This window comes from Phascolarctos cinereus, unplaced genomic scaffold (assembly GCF_003287225.1).
Source record: "Phascolarctos cinereus isolate Bilbo 61053 unplaced genomic scaffold, phaCin_HiC Scaffold_2;HRSCAF=192, whole genome shotgun sequence".
Taxonomy (NCBI): domain Eukaryota; kingdom Metazoa; phylum Chordata; class Mammalia; order Diprotodontia; family Phascolarctidae; genus Phascolarctos; species Phascolarctos cinereus.
The window spans coordinates 247,515,504-247,531,251 of NW_027555625.1; the positions used below are offsets into that span (position 1 = coordinate 247,515,504).

At 39.2% G+C, this 15,748-nt stretch overlaps 1 protein-coding gene across 14 annotated transcripts in view; it reads left to right on the forward strand.

Annotated features, from left to right (window-relative positions):
- Window positions 1-4,578: 4,578 nt before the first annotated feature.
- OSBPL2 (oxysterol binding protein like 2) overlaps window positions 4,579-15,748 on the forward strand; it is a 101,418-nt gene continuing 90,248 nt past the window's right edge. For 6 of the 14 annotated variants that reach the window (XM_020981511.2, XM_020981526.2, XM_020981517.2 and 3 more), the window contains exons 1-2: window positions 4,589-4,629; window positions 13,595-13,713. The gene's annotated coding sequence lies outside the window, so the exon portion shown is untranslated. Of the gene's footprint in view, window positions 4,630-5,047; window positions 5,299-5,331; window positions 5,391-5,439; window positions 5,533-13,594; window positions 13,714-15,748 lie in introns of those variants that run through there. The other 8 variants (XM_020981528.2, XM_020981527.2, XM_020981516.2 and 5 more) reach the window with 8 other exon arrangements.

A 15,748-nucleotide genomic window follows, 5' to 3' on the forward strand; every position in this document is an offset into this window, starting at 1 on the left:
GATGTAGATCAGGATTACTGGAGACAGTCTTGGATGCAGTGGGAGGCCTTGGCCTTTTTAAGCGAAAGCCTTTCCCAGGCCTCAGTTTGTCTGAGGCAATGCCCATCCAGTGTTTAAGGATAGGGAAAAAAATGAGGCAAAGAATGGCTTCTTTTACCTAGTAAAAAAAAAATCAAACAATTGCTATTTACACTCACCCTGAGCCATCAGAATCCAAACAATGACCAAGTAACGCTTATCCCAAAGGAAAGGTTAGTCAATAGTATCAAATATGGCAAAGAGGTAGAAGTGGACAGAACAAAGACCATGACATAAGGTGACCACTGGTGAACTTTGAGAGAACAAGCTTAGCAGAATTGTGGAGATTTCAGCCTGGTCACATGGGGTTGAGGAAAGAGTAGGTAGCATGGAAGTGTAGGTGTTAGATGGAAATGACTTTTGCAAGAAGCTTATGTAGAGGTAGGAGGTTATGGTTCAAGAGTACTACATATAATGATGGACTTGATTGATGTATTTGTAATATTGCTAAATTGGCTTTTCTCTTTTTTTTATTCTTTGTCATGAGGAGTGGCTCTCTGGGCAAGGGAATGGAGAGGGATATATTGGGAAGTATAAGCGATACGAAAACAAAAGATAAAATTTTTCAAAAATTTAAAAGACGCTGATAAGTTGAAAGGAAGGAGGAACAAAGGATGTTAACAATGGGGCAAAGAGACCCAGGCATATTTGTAGACAGATGGAAGGAGGAGAGACCAAAGATACATGAGAGAGAAATGATGAAATCATAGACATAATGTTAATATTCTGAAAAAACTAGAAGATAATGATTGCTGAGCCACTTCAAAAGGCCATGGAGTAAGGAGTAAAAACAAGAAGGATGTGGTTATGAAGAAGGAAGGTTACCAGAGTCAGGAGGAAGAAGGGACTTTCTATGATGTTGGGCAAGTCCCAAATGCACACAAATAATTTTTGAGTTGTAAAGAACTTAGCAATCAGAATAGACGGTAAATATATTAACAACAACAACAATAATGTAATACTTCACATGGAGAGGAAGGGCAGGAAAGAATAAGCATTTATAGAGCACTTTGTGCCAGGCACTATACTAAGCACTTTACAAATATGATCTCAGTTGATCCTAACAACAACCCTGAGAGCTAGGTGTTGTTATTCCCATTTTACAGTTGAGGAAACTGAGGCAAACATAGGTTAAGTGACTTGTCCAGGGTACACAGCTAGTATCTGAGGTTGAATTTGAACTCAGCTCTTTCTGACTCTAGGCCCAGTAGTTTATCTACTGCAGCACCTAGTTTTCTCCTCATAGTTTACAAAGTACCTTCATCTGATCTTCACAAAAACCATACTAAATGGACAAGATGGGCATTGCTATCTATGTTTTGGAAATAGTGTAACAGGCTTTTAGAGATTAAGAGCTCAAAGTTTCATCTCTAGTGAAAACATGTGAACAGGAGCTCAAATCTAGGTCAGTTGTTCCTGCTATTATGCCAGTCTTTCAGGTGCAGGGTTAGGAAATCATATATCCAACTGCATATTAGTTCTGGTATAAGACAATAAAGACATGTCACTTCTTTGAACCTAAAATTCCCTAGCTGCAAAACACTGTATAAAGGAGAGCAGAGGAGAAATGTTCAAGGACTGGAGATGGCTGAATGTTTTTCCATTTTTCAAAAAAGAGAAGAGAGTGGAGTTAAACTCAAGGCTGGTGAATTTCACTTCAATTCCTGGCAAAGTTGCAGGATTTCATATCAAATGAGATGATTTATAGACATATAGAAAGGGAATTAATTAGTGATTGTTAAGAACTAATAGGGTTTTATCAAGAACAAGTCATACCATATTCACTTCATTTCTTTTTGGCAATGTTCCTAAATTGGTAGATCAAGGGATGTTTTAGATATAGCTTACTTGGATTCCAACAAGATACAGATGATATTCTTATCTAATTTTGTAAATAATGCAAAGTTGGGAAATATAATTAATAAACTGTACATCAAAGTCAGAGTCTGAAAAGATCATGATGAGATGAATCTAGTAAGATGGAAATTCAACACAGATAGTGCTATATGTGGTTTCAAAAAGTCAGCTTCACAAGTACAAGATAAGGAAACCACGCATAGACCAAAATTCACAGGAAAAAGTATTAGCGAATTGCAAACTAAATAAGAGTCATTCAGTGTAACATGGCAGCCAAAAAAGCTAATGCCATCCTAGGCTTCGTTAAGAATGGCACTGTGTTCAGAAAGAAGGTAAAATGGACAGTCTCAGAAAGGTACTAGGTTCCTCCACTGATGGAAGCTTTCAAGTATAACAAGTGATGGTCAATGAGGACCCAGTTCTGGGAGCATGAAGCTGAAGGTAAGAGGCTGCTAAGTTTGAGGAGAACGTGTAAAAATGATTTCCTCCTTCCTGGTGGTGACTGAGGGAACAAAATACTGTACACTTCTGAGTGAGGAGGCCCTAGGACCCTATCTCTCCACTTTTTATCACTTGACACACAGATTGTGTATTCAACTATACTGATTTCTGGTTCCCTTCACCTGTCTTGTTTATTTCCTTCATTTAGTATCAACTTCATCAGCACAGTCTGGAAAGATCACAAATACAACAGCTGAGAACTACTTTCTCCCTGACACTTGAATAGTAGGAGGAAGAAAGTGCTTACTAAGCATTGACAGGAGTGGGTTGTTGCCAAGAGACAGTCACCATCCACAAAGACCCTTCAGTCACAAATGTCTGGAAGGCTCTGGGCAAGTCAGTTAACCCTGTTTGCCTCAGTTTCCTTTAACTGTAAAATGATCTGGAGAAGAAACTGGCAAATCATTCCAGTATCTTTGCCAAAAAAAATCCCAAATTGGGTCATGGAGAGGCATGACCAAAAACAACCGAACAACAAAAGTCCCTACCCCCTTCCCTCTAATCTTTAAAGAGACTGGACTGGAAGCAACAGAGAATATCTTCAGATGATCAAAGTGGGAAAGAGGAGAAAGGTCCTCTATGTTTAATGAAGAGCTGGAGTTGGAGGAGAGGGGCTGCGTATGTATACCTCCTTCACAACAGTAGAAGATGATTATCTCTCCCATTGCTATTCTTTATACTCTAGATGGAGTTAGGGAGGTAAGACATAAAATAGAGAAAAGTAGGAGAGAATCTATGTAATCAGCATTAAAGTTAAAGCTAGAGTGCTAGGTTCAGACTATAAGTGCTATATGACTACATAAAGGAAAGCAATGAGGTATGTATGAAGTAGTTGGAGAAGGCTTAGTTGAGGTCAGACTTGTTTGTGGTTTTGAAAGAGGTAGAATTTAGATAAGTAGAAATGATGGAAGATGGCATCCAGGAATGTGTAAAAGTTGAGAACAAGCTTGAGAGTACTGGATTTGAAGCCAAAGAATATGGATTTGAATTCCAGTATTGCCTTACTACCTCTGGCAAAGTCACCACACCTTTGTGGGCCTCATCTGTAAAATGAGGGATTTGGACTAAATAGGCTCTCAGAGATTCCTCATAGAATCCTTTGCCAGTAGCTTTGATAAAAACTTTTTGAGCATAATAGCTTTGGACTAGGCTACAAAGAAGTGGGGGTGAGGGTAAGGTGGTGAGAAGATGCAACTGAATGGGTGGCAAAAGGTACAGAAGAGCAAAAAGAGAGATTCTTGGCTTCAAAATTTTGGACCTCAACTCAGGTCTTTTCCACTCTTTATGGGTTAGGTAGAGTTACAAGGTATGGCTAATAATAACAGCTAACATTTCTATAGCACTGACTGTGCCAGGACTGTGTTAAAGGCTTTACAATTATTAACTCATTTGATCCTCACAAACACCTGGGGAGGTTGATGCTGTTATTATTCATAAAGGGGGATCCTCTTCTGTGTGTTCAAGGAAAGGAGAGGCAAAGTAGGGTGGAAAGAGCCTGGGAGAGGGAACCTTCGGGTGGAGGAAGCTAGCTTCTTTGAGAAGTCTCAGACAAAAAGCAAAAGATTTTTAACATCCTCACTCCCATTCCCTTAGGACCCAACTAGTAGGGTAAATGCTTCCCTGCCCCTTCTTTCATCCTGAAGATAAAACAACATTCGGCCACCAAAGCTGCATGGGTGTATGCAACGCAATCAGTGCCAAAACAGGCTGAAAAGGAAGTACCCAAACCTCGCGTGGCATAAAAGCTCGGTGTTCGTAAATTCGGAGATTGCATAAGCCTTAAATCACAGGCTGGTTGTTCCAGTTCTGAAACATCGCCCTTTTCTTTTTCCTTAAGCCTCATCTGCATAACCCCGCCTCTGCTCAACAGTAATTGGGCACTCGTTTCATCCCTTCCCCCAGCGGGGGCGGGACTCCAAAGTCTGTGCGGGTGGAGGAATAGGGAGGGGAGGTGCGGGAAGGTGAACCGATTAACATAGTTCAGCCATCCTACTCTACTCTTCGAGGCATCGATTGGCTGTGGAACGGCTGACGATTACGAGCCGAGCCCATCGATTGGCTGGGGTAGCTGTCATTCAGTGTGGCGGCCGGCCGCACTTCCGCCTCTGTGTCAGTGGGTCCCAGGACTGAGGGGCGGGGGCTGGGGGGTGGGGAAAGAGAGTCACCGCCGGCATCGGGAGACACCGGGCACAGGTGAGTGCTTCCCTCCCCCTTTCCCTTCAGACCGGAAGGAGACCCTCCCTCCCTCTTCGGTCTCCAAGGAAAGGCCCCCTTAGCAACGGACCTCATTCAGGCCTGGGGATGGGATGGGGAGTGGGAGATCGCCTCGGGGGCTCGAGAGACCTCCCCCGCCCCCGTTAGGCCTCCATCCTGACGGAAGCGGAGGGAGCTCCCTGCGGCTCTGAGGCGGCGGTAGCCCAGTCCCGGCCCGCGGGGCTGGGGGACGCAGAGGCCCCTGCGGCGGCCGCGGCGGCGCAGCGGGAGGCTCCCCCGGCCCAGGCTACCCGGGAAGATGGTCCATCACTCCCCTCTTCCCCTCGCTCTAAACACTAGGGGAGACCTCCCTCCCCGCCCTCCGGGCCGCCCCGTGGTCGGCAGCGCCCGCCCCCAGGGGTGGGGCCTGCGGGCTGTCACAGGCCCTGCTGCGGGGCGCTAGGCCTCATCATCCCCCGGGTGTCTGCAAGAGCAGCTCACCCGGTGGAGAGGCGGTCTGGCGAGCCGCGGGAGGTGCCGTCGTGTCCCCCGTCCTTCCCCGAGGCGACCCACACTCTGAGCCCCGAGAAAACTTAGAGAAAAGTTATCCCCACTCTTTTGGCGGCTTCTGCCTTTCCCCCCATCTCCCCGCGTCTCCAACTCCGACTGGTAATTCCTGGTTTTTGTTGTGCTGCTGCTCACGCCGGAAAGGAGTGGAAGTTTCATCTCTTGTTGATTGAGCATGCGTGAAAATGGGGAAGGTATAGGCGGGGCTTTTAAATAGGTCTGTGGATCTGGAGGTGGGGGGCTGCGCTGCGTAAGCGGCAGGTGTGTGCGGTTGATCTTCCCTAACCAACCTACGACCTACTTTTGTGTCTTAACATTTATTCTTCAACTGCTCAGGTAGGTAGCTGCTTATTTCCATTGGGAATATTACTTCCCTGTTGTCAACGGAATTTCACCTTTCCCCATACAATTGGTATTCTTGGGTTTTCTATTTCGTACTCTTGAGTACTGTGAAGATTAGTTGATGTTATTATACAAGTGCTTTGAAGGTCACCTAATCATTGACTGTTTAAATGAGAAAAGCTGTGTATTTCCACATAAACGTTTATATTTCGTCTTCAGTCGATAGACATTTTAATTTCTTTTGGATAACAGTTATAATACACCAGATTTGCCTCTGAAATGCATTCCTAACAAATACGTTCAGTGACAGTAATTGAAAAAATTATTTCTTTCAGAACTTCCCTTCCTTACAATATTTACTTTTTGCACAAGGATGAGATATGGGCCATTTTACATTTACATTTCTTCTATGAAAGGCTGACCTCTTGTTCCTCACAAGCATAAACCAATAGAGAAAAGAGCTTTTTCTATTTTGAAGTAAGGTTAAGGGAAATTGTGCCGTTTATACTCTGTTTATTTAACTCAACCATGAAGTCACTTTTCGAATTCTTCCTAAGGAGATAAGGAGAAGGGGAAAAATTTGTTTTAAATCGTGATTATCTTTAGCTTTTTTGCCTCTCCATTTCAGTTGTCTTAAGAATTTTGAAATGTTGAAGAGTGGCTAATCTAATTTCGGGAAGAATGTTCAAACCTCCCCACTTAAATTTCAGTCCTCAGGAATAAGAGTATACTTATTATATTTATAGAATTTAGGAAAGGGCAGTTAAATTAATTAACAAAAAATTTTATAGTGATTTTCATCATTTAATCAAGGAGATTAAAAAGGTAATTTTCACAAGACATACCAATCAAGAAGGACTTGTTAAATGCCTGCTATGTGCCAGGTAAAACATGTCCTCAATGCTGATTACAAAGAAAAAAATTAAACAGTCCCCTTCCTCAAGGAGCTTACATTTTTTTCAAGGGAAGCACTATATATCCATGTAAGTAAATACAACATATCTATAATATGTAGGTACAAGGTAATGGAGAGGGGTACCCCACCCACCTCCACTCTTAGGAGGTGACTTTTGAGCTGATCTTTAAAGGAAGCTAGAGATTGTAAGAGGATGAAGTAAGGAAGGAGTGCATTCCAGGCTTGAGTTAAATGCTCAGAGATGGAATGTGGTGTATGAGTAAATAAACCCTGTTTGTCTGGAATGTACAGTATGTGTGGAGAAATTATGTGTAAGTATTAGAAAGGTAGGCTAGAGCCAAATTGTGAAGAACTTTAAATGACAAATAGAGAAATTTGCGTTTTATCTTAGAGCCAGACATGTGCTTTAGAATATCACATTGGCTACTGTATAGAGGCTGGATTGGAGGGGAGAGACTGACAAGGGAAGACCAATTTAATAGTTCAAATGAGAGGTTATTAAAGCTTAAGCTCTGGTGATGGTCTTGTTAAGAGAGAGGAGAGGGATGTGAGAGATAGAATCAACAATGTTTGGCGATTGGTTGGATATAGTGGAGTAAGGGGGAGTGAAGATAATAATAATAGCTAAGATTTTTATAGAATTTTAAGGTTTGCAAAGTGCTGTACATATCTTACCTCATTTGATCTAGGATGACTCAGAGGTTGGGAACCTGAAGTGACTGGAAGTTTGGTAGTGCCCTTGACAGAAATAGAGAAGCTAAGAGTCGATGAGTGGGTAAAAAAATGTTAATTTCATAGGAAACCAAGATTATATTTTCTGGTTAACATTCAAAATGAACACTGTACTGGGAACCAAGAGATTTGGGAAATCATTTCACTTTTGAATTTGTTACACATCTATAACGTTAGATTAATAATATAAAGAAAGCAAATTTAGATTAACATATGAAAGCTTTTTGAGGACAGAAGTAGTATAATAAATTTAATGTTGTTATCACTTTCCTTGAATGTTCGTAATTTATGATACATACATCCCTCCTTAATTGGAGAGCCACTGCAATGTCATAAGCAAAGTTTCTGAACTTTGAGACCTAGGCTTGATTTCTGCCCTTGATACTTAGCTGTGTGACTGTGGAAAGTCTCTTAACTTCTCTGAGTCTTAGTTTCCCTACCTGTGAACTTGGGATAATACTTGTAGCACCTAGTTTGCGTGAATTGTTATGAAGATCAAATAAGATCATAAGTTTAAGGTATTTTCAAGCTATGTAAATGCCATCTAGTAGTACTATAAACTGAAACTTCCTTTTATATCCTGTCATTATAACTTGAGAAAAAAGTTTCCCTTTCAAAATTTATTTTTTAGAAATTTAGATATTGAATCATAGAACTGAGCACTATTTCATTGTGAAAATAATTTTCTTTCTAAAATAAGTAACTAGTTATTTTCTTTTTTTTTAGCTTCAGTGGCTTTGTTTGTTAACACAAGTTTTGTTTCTTCTAAAACATGGTAAATACACATATCCTTCTGGATATCTAGGATGTTTGCCCCTCTGAGTAGTTTGTCAGTAGAAATGATTTTAATTTTGTAACTACTGGCCCAGAACCAAAGCTTTGTAACCAGTCACCCAGAGCTGAAGCTTTGGTTTATGTGGACTGGGTTCAGTAGTGGAGGCTTGTCAGTAATAAATTGCACTCAAGGTTTCTTTCCTTGTGAACATTATAGTTTAGCTGGTGTCTAGTTCATTACAGAAAATGTTAAGGACCTTTAGCTTTCATATAAGAACTCAGGTTAAGAAACCCTTGAAGATAAAACTTTATTTTGCAGGTGGATCCTGTACCTCCCCCCCAAACACAAAGGACTTGAACCTAAGCCCACGCATGTCAAAAGAACTTTTTTCCTTTCCAGTAAGCCTGCATCTCCTCTCCCTCTACCCATTCCCTCCTCCCATGAGGAGTATACAGTTATTCAGATTTATAGTACTACTGTGGAGTTGAGCTTCCCCATCTACCCCAAAAACACCTGCTAGCACTTTTCTCAGACCTGCAAAGGCCACATGATATAGTACCAGTGAAGGGCAAGATCCAGGACTGATTCTTCACATTATGGTTCTGTCCATTGCTGTTCTATAGCTTCTACTTGATCTAACAGCTCAGCTTTGTTCACAGCCTTCACCTTTCACTTGTCCTGTTGCAGTAGTCTTCTACTTCATTTCCCTGCCTCTAGTCTCTCCCTTCTGAGATCATCCTCCACAGTTCCCAAAATGATCTGAAAACACAACTGGTGTGACCAAGCCACTTCCTTGCCCAATTAATTTCAGTGGCTTCGTGTTGCCTCTAGAATAAAATACAAACTTTTGAACTTGACCTGGTCTGCCTTTCCCACCTTCCAGCCAAGTTGGCTGTTGTTCCCTGATCTCAGTATTCCACCTTTCATTTGAATGACTTGTCCTTCATACTTGGAATACTCTCTGTCCTCAGCTGTATCTTTAGAATTCTTAGCTTCCTTCAAGGGTAACTTAGGTGCCATCTTATTTGGGAAGCCTTTCCTGTTCCCTCTGGTTTTAGTTTTCTTACTTCTTCAAGTTATGTTGTATTAATTCAATGTATCTCTCAAAAAAATTTAAGCACCGTGAGGACAAGGACTATTTTTTCCCTTTTGGCTTTGTATCCCAGTGCTTAGCACAATAAATGATTCACTTGGGTCCAGAATGCTTAGTTTGAGAACATGTCATTATCTAGGAGATTCATTTGTACCTCCAACTTCTGCTTTCTCTGAGCCCTCATGGTATCCATGGAGAAATATCATAAATGATGAGATTTCTGTGTATAACCCTCCCCTAATCCTCCTTCAGCTTTTACTCTCCACCTTTCTAGCTTGTCTTTAAAGGCCAAGCAAATGTATTATCTTCAGCAATGAAATGTTAATTGGGATGACTTGTGAACTTCTTTAGAGATGTGGGGTTAACTCAGTATCATACAGGATGAGGAAAGTTCACATCTTGTCAAAGAGATAGTTTTTGGTGATGAGGCCAGAACAAAAGTCCCATCTATGTTAAGGAGAAGCATTTATTAATCACCCATGTGCCTATTTCAGTGATAGTGACTGGAAATACAAAGATAAAACAAAGCAAAAATAGTCTCTACTTACATGAACTGATACAGTGTGAAGTGAACAGAACCAGGAGAACATTGTACACAGTAACAGCGATGTTGTACAATGAAGAACTGTGAATGATTTAGCTATTCTCAGTAATACAGTAATCCAAGACAATCCCAAAGGGCTCATCATGAAAAATGCTGTCTCCAGAGAAAAGAACTGTTATTGCCTGTATTCAGACTGAAGCATCTCTCTTTTTCTCCTTCCTTCCTGCATGAAATGACTGATATGGAAGTGTTTTTACATGATTGTACATTTATAACCTGTATCAGATTGCCTACTGTCTCAGGGAGGTGGGGATAGAATTTGGAACTCAAAACTTACAAAAAAAGGAGGATGTTAAAAATTGTTTTTACATGTAATTGGGGAAAAAATAAAATTATTTAAAACAAAAAAAGTCTCTATGGAGCTGACAGAATTAACAAAATATTAGCCTTTTCAAGGGAATCTCTCATCTTTAAGGATATGCAAGGGAGATTTATGAGTACTTTACCAGTCCCCTCCTAGGCATAATCTCTACAGTTATGACTCAACACTTAATAAGTGCTGACTATGTACAAAGTGATTTTCCTAAAAGTGCAACTCTGATATCCCTTCTCCCCACTCCTTCCCCCGTGCAATAAACTCTAGTGCCTTTCTCTTACCTCCAGGACTAAATATAAAGTCTTCTATTTAGCCCTTCATGTCCCTTACTCCTTCCTACTTTTCCAGCCTGATTATAATTCACTCCCTCCACAAATTCTGGGCTTCAGTTACACTGGTGCTTGGCACTGTCTCCTGACTCATGCTTGCTTTTGCTTAGTTGATTTCCATATCTAGAATTTGCTCCCTCCTCACTTCTACCTCTTAGCTTCCCTGATGTCCTTCAAGACTTAGCTCAACTCCCATTTTCTGTAGGAAGCCTTTCCTGATCCCCATTGTTGTTAATGCCTTCTTTTTCCGGAGCTTCTTGAGGGCAGGGACAATCATTTCACTTTTCTTTGTATTCTATCCAATTAACTCACTGTTTGGAACATAGCAAGTGCTTAATAAATGCTTATTAAAGTCCATGTTACACAGTACCAGTGGAGTACCACAGTGCCATACCTATACTATTTGTGCATATTAGATGAAGATGAGAGGTAGAGTTGGAAGAGCGGTAGAAATAGGATATACACATTTTGATCAGTAATGATATTATTATGTATTCAGTTTTGAAAGATTTAATAGAGTTAAATATTATTTAGCATATGTCTCTTGTTTGCCTTTGGAAAAAGGGAGAAGTGGGAAGTTACATCATTTATTGATTTTAGCTAATGTTATTCAAATAATAACACTCTTATATAATGCTTGAATGTTTGCAGAGAGCTTTCCTCTCAATAATCCATTCTCCACAATAAAGCCATTCTCCAGTACAAAATTGTCAAAGGTTATGAACAGGAAGTTTTCAGAGAAAGAAATCCAAGCTATCAGTAGCTATATGAAAAAACACTACACATCTTATAACAAAAAAGTAAATTTCTAGTAATAGAAATGTAAAATTTAAAAACTTTTGAGACTCTACCTCATGCCTATCAGTTTGACATACTGACATACAGTTTGGTAGAACCATGAATTGTTTATTATCCTCCAGATCACTAAACTGTGCATAGCCTTTTTTTTGCATTCGGTAGTGAGGTTTTTAATGCCCTAATACATGGTCAGTTTCTGTGTAGGTGCTATGTACCACTGAGGAAAAGGTATATTCCTTTCTATTCTCATTTTTCTCCAGGGGTTTATCATATCTAACTTTTCTAAAATTCTATTCATCTCCTTAACTTCTTTCTTGTTTATTTTTTTTTGTTAGATTTATATAGTTCTAAGAAGGGATCATTGAGGTCCCCTGCTTGTATAGTTTTACTGCTTATGTAACTCATTTAATGTTTCTTTTTAAGAATTTGGGTGCTATAGGATTTGGTGCATATGTTTAGTGTTAATATTACTTTATTGTCTATGGTACCTTTTAGCAAAATATAGTTTCCTTGCTTATCTCTTTTAATTAGATCTGTTTTTGCTTTTGCTTTGTCTGAGATCCATAGCTTTTGACTCATGGATAGGCTTACACCCTAATGATCTTAAGAAAGAAGATAAAGACCTATGTGACAAAAAAGAAAAATCACAGTTGTTGGAAGGACTGTGTGAAGACTAATGTACATTTGGTGGAACCCTGAATTGTTTATTGTCCCCAGAGTGGTGTAACTGTGCATAGCCTTTGACTTGATAATATTACTTCTAGGTTCATACCCTAAAGATATCAGGAAGAAGAAATGGACCTATATGTACAAAAATATAGCAGCACTATTTTCCTTTTTTATTGAGTTTTTTAAAAATTTTAAACTTAATACCCTAAAAAAGGGCATTTCCACATACGTAGTGGAACAGAAAAAGCTTGCACGTGAAACTGTAGATTTGTTATATACAGCTTGCTTTTCTTTTTAAATATATAAGTTCAGCATATAGTTTTCAAAGCTGTTTGACTTGTCTCTAATTCTGCCTTTATTTCTGTCTTATTCCATATATTTAAAAAAATGTGCTTCAGTGACCCCTCTTGTTTCTTTCTCTTTCTCCCTCTGTTCTTCCCTTCCCTCCTCCCCATTCTACCTCTTAAATTGGGGGGGGGAAATAAAAAAAAGCCTATGTAACAAATACGTATAGTCAAAACAAATATGTATAGTCAAAACAAATTCCTTCATTGTCTGAAAAATAAATCTTTTTATTTATGAAAAATATATCTTAATCTGCATCTTGAGTCCATCACTTGTCAGTAGGTAGATAGAATGCTTTATCCTCAATCCTTAGGAATCATCGTTGGTTATTGCATTGATCATAGATTTTTAAGTCTTCCAAGGTTTTCTTTATAGTGTTGGCATTATTGTATAAATTGTTTTTCCAGTTTTGCTTACTTTACTCTGTACGAGTTTATTCAAGTCTTCCTGTTTTTCTCTAAAACCATCCCTTTTGTCATTTTTACAGGGCAGTAATATTCCATTACATTCATATACCATAATTTGTTTAGTCATTTCCCAATTGATGTGCACCTCTTTAGTTTTTGGTTCTTTGTTATAATAAAAAGAGTTTTTGTATAGTAACATCTGTATAAACTGCTGAGGTAGCTTAGATGGCTCAATGGATAGAGCACTGGTCTGGAGTCTGGAAGACCTGAGTCCAAACCTGGCCTAACATTTACTAGCTGTGTGCCCCTGGGCAAGTCATTTAACCTTTTTTTGCCTTGGAGGCATCAAGGTGGCTCAGTGGATAGATTGCTGGATCTGGAATCAAGAAGACCTGAGTTCAAATTCGGCCTCAGAGAGTAGCTGTGTGACCCTGGGCAAGTCACTTAACACCACTCCAGTATCTTTGCCAAGAAAACCCCATAAAGGGTCACAAAGAGTCAGATATCACTGAATGACTGAACAACACTATGAACTAATAAAGAGTTGAATGAGCAGAATCAAGAGAATGATTTTATACAATGACTATAATATTGTAAGGAAAAACAACTTAATTGACTTAAGAACCCTGATAGGTGCAATAACCAGACATGACTCTTAGGTGTGAGGAAGAAATATTTCTGACAGAACGGTAATGATTTTGAGATGTAGAATGGTACATTTTCAGAGATAAGCGATGTAAGGATTTGTTTTGCTCAACCATTCTTATTTGTTACATGGAAGAGTTTGTTTTTAATTAGGAGGAAGTTTGGGAGTTATAGGGTGGTTGGCATAATGATACCAAAAAAAGAAGAAATGAAGGAAAAGAGGATTATTGAAGCCTTTTTTTTTAAAAAAAAATATAAAAAAGTAAACAGGAGAAAATTCAGAGGAAGACAGACAAGCAAGATAGCTTTGAAAGCAATGTTTTGAATTTATTCCATACTTTTAAAAAAGAAAGCCATACATAATAGAGATGTGTTGTGTTCCTTTTATATGGAAATGTTCATATTTATTGGTGTTTGTTAAATTCAGTGTAGCACACCATCTGGAGCTGCTCAACTAACCTCCGGTCTCACTGAAAAACTGTGTCCCTAGGTGACTGCTACTTCTCCTCTCAGAATCCCCTAGACTGGAAGTTTCTAGGGGGATAGGTGAGTGTCTTTTTAATGCTATAGGTCATGAGCTTTTACTGGATTGCTTCTCCCATTGATTATCAGTTGATAACAATTAGTTAGCCGGATTCAGTTAGCTTTTAGAAATAAGTATTTACTAAAAATGGAATAGTATGAAGAATTAATATAAAACATTTCCCCAAACTGTCCCACTGGGCACTGTCCCACAAATATATAAAGAATCCAAGGGAACATGGCTCAAACTTAGAACACATATGGCAAAGGGGCTAACATAGCTGCTGGAATTACTTTTGTTGGAAATATTTTTCTCTGTGGGACATCCATGAAGTTCTCCTAAGGGATGGTCTAGTTTTCCTCAGGGTTCCTTGTAGAATCTTGAACCTGAGTTTTTCCAGTGTGTCTATCTTATCCTTAATGCCTAGCTATTCTAGGGACGCTGCTAGGACATGAATAGACAGTCTAAAACCTAGGCCTTTCAAAGTTTGTTGTCATGCTCTATTCAAGGAGTAGGATTGAGGGAGAAGAGACACAGGCTCTGGTCTTCCTATCTTGTGATTCCTTCTCTTCCCTCATACCAAGTGATTTACTTTCAGGGGCTAGACTGGAACTATTCTCTCTTCTGATGGGCCAGACACCTGAATGCAGGGGTGCAAACTGAATTACTATGTCATAAGCATAACAGGGCATACAGTAGTTCAATGCCTCAGATTCAATAGAAATATTTTCACCTACAAAAGATAACAGAGATGGAATATTTTACTACTTTAAGTGGGATGGAGTGATTGACTCAGTTGATCCTTGCATAGCAATAAGAAAAAAAAAGGTTTTAAATAACCTTGTGAAATAAGTAGTATGAGTATTGTTTTCCCTGCATTTCAGATGATGAATTTGAGTCTTTCAGAAGTGATGATTTGCCTATGGTCAGACAGTAAACTTTTGATATGGGACTTAATCTCAAGTTCTTTGATTCCAAGACTCTTTACCTCATGCCAGTTAGGTAAAACAGTGTGGTGTAGTGGAAAAAAAATACTAGATTTGGAAATAAGAGGACTAGGGTTCCAATTCTGTAGGTCAGCTACTTGTCATGAAACCTTGGGAAAAAACACTCAGTTTTTTCCTCTGTAAATGAAGGGATTGAAACACACCAGGGATTCTTAACCTGGTGGAACTTGTTTCAATATAATTGGTTTCCTTTATAATCCTATGTATTTTATCTTATGTATTTAAAAACATTATACTGAGAAAGGGTCCATAGGCTTTTCCAAATTGTCAGAGGGGTTCATGACACAAAAAAGGTTAAGAACTTCTGGACTAGATCTCTGAAGTTACTTCCAGATCTAAAATGTTATGATTCTGTGAAGGTAGTATTTAAAGACTGATTTTATTTAACAATTTAGTGAGTATTATAGTTTAAAAAGTTTTCCGAGGCAGGGATATATCTTCTTGTCTCTTATCCTTGTGCCCAGGCAGAAAACTTACCAGCTCAATTCCACGAGTACTTATTGAATATATACTATATATAAAGCACCAAGTCGCAGATACTTTTTTTTTAAAGGCTATAATCTCCTTTATTCCAAAAATAAATATTTTACCTTTGACTTGATATATTTCAAATCATGTGAAGCACAGAGAAGTACAGTCCTTTTGGAAGTGGTGAAGCACATCTATGAAAGAGCATAGTTCTATGCTCTAGATGACAGCTTTCCACGAAAGCTGATTCGTACAGATTTATGGCAGGGCAGAGTTCTCCTTTCTCTAGGTGGAGCTACATATACATTAGTTTTAGAAAGAAACACCCCCTTTTTTTTTTAAGTCTGAAAGGCACATGAAGTGGACCATAAGGTGTATGGCACATTCACTGATAATACATTTCCTATTACATTCCAAGAGAACTGAGAATCTTTAATCAAGCTCAAGGCCAGAGGACATAGGGAGCTTCAGGCTCAGTAGCATTAAAGTCTCTGGAATTAGAAGCAGGTTTTTTTTCTTTTTTGGCTTTTGTTTTCTGCCTCCTTTTTTCTGTCCTGATCTGGTCCCTTCCAGTCCTGAATTA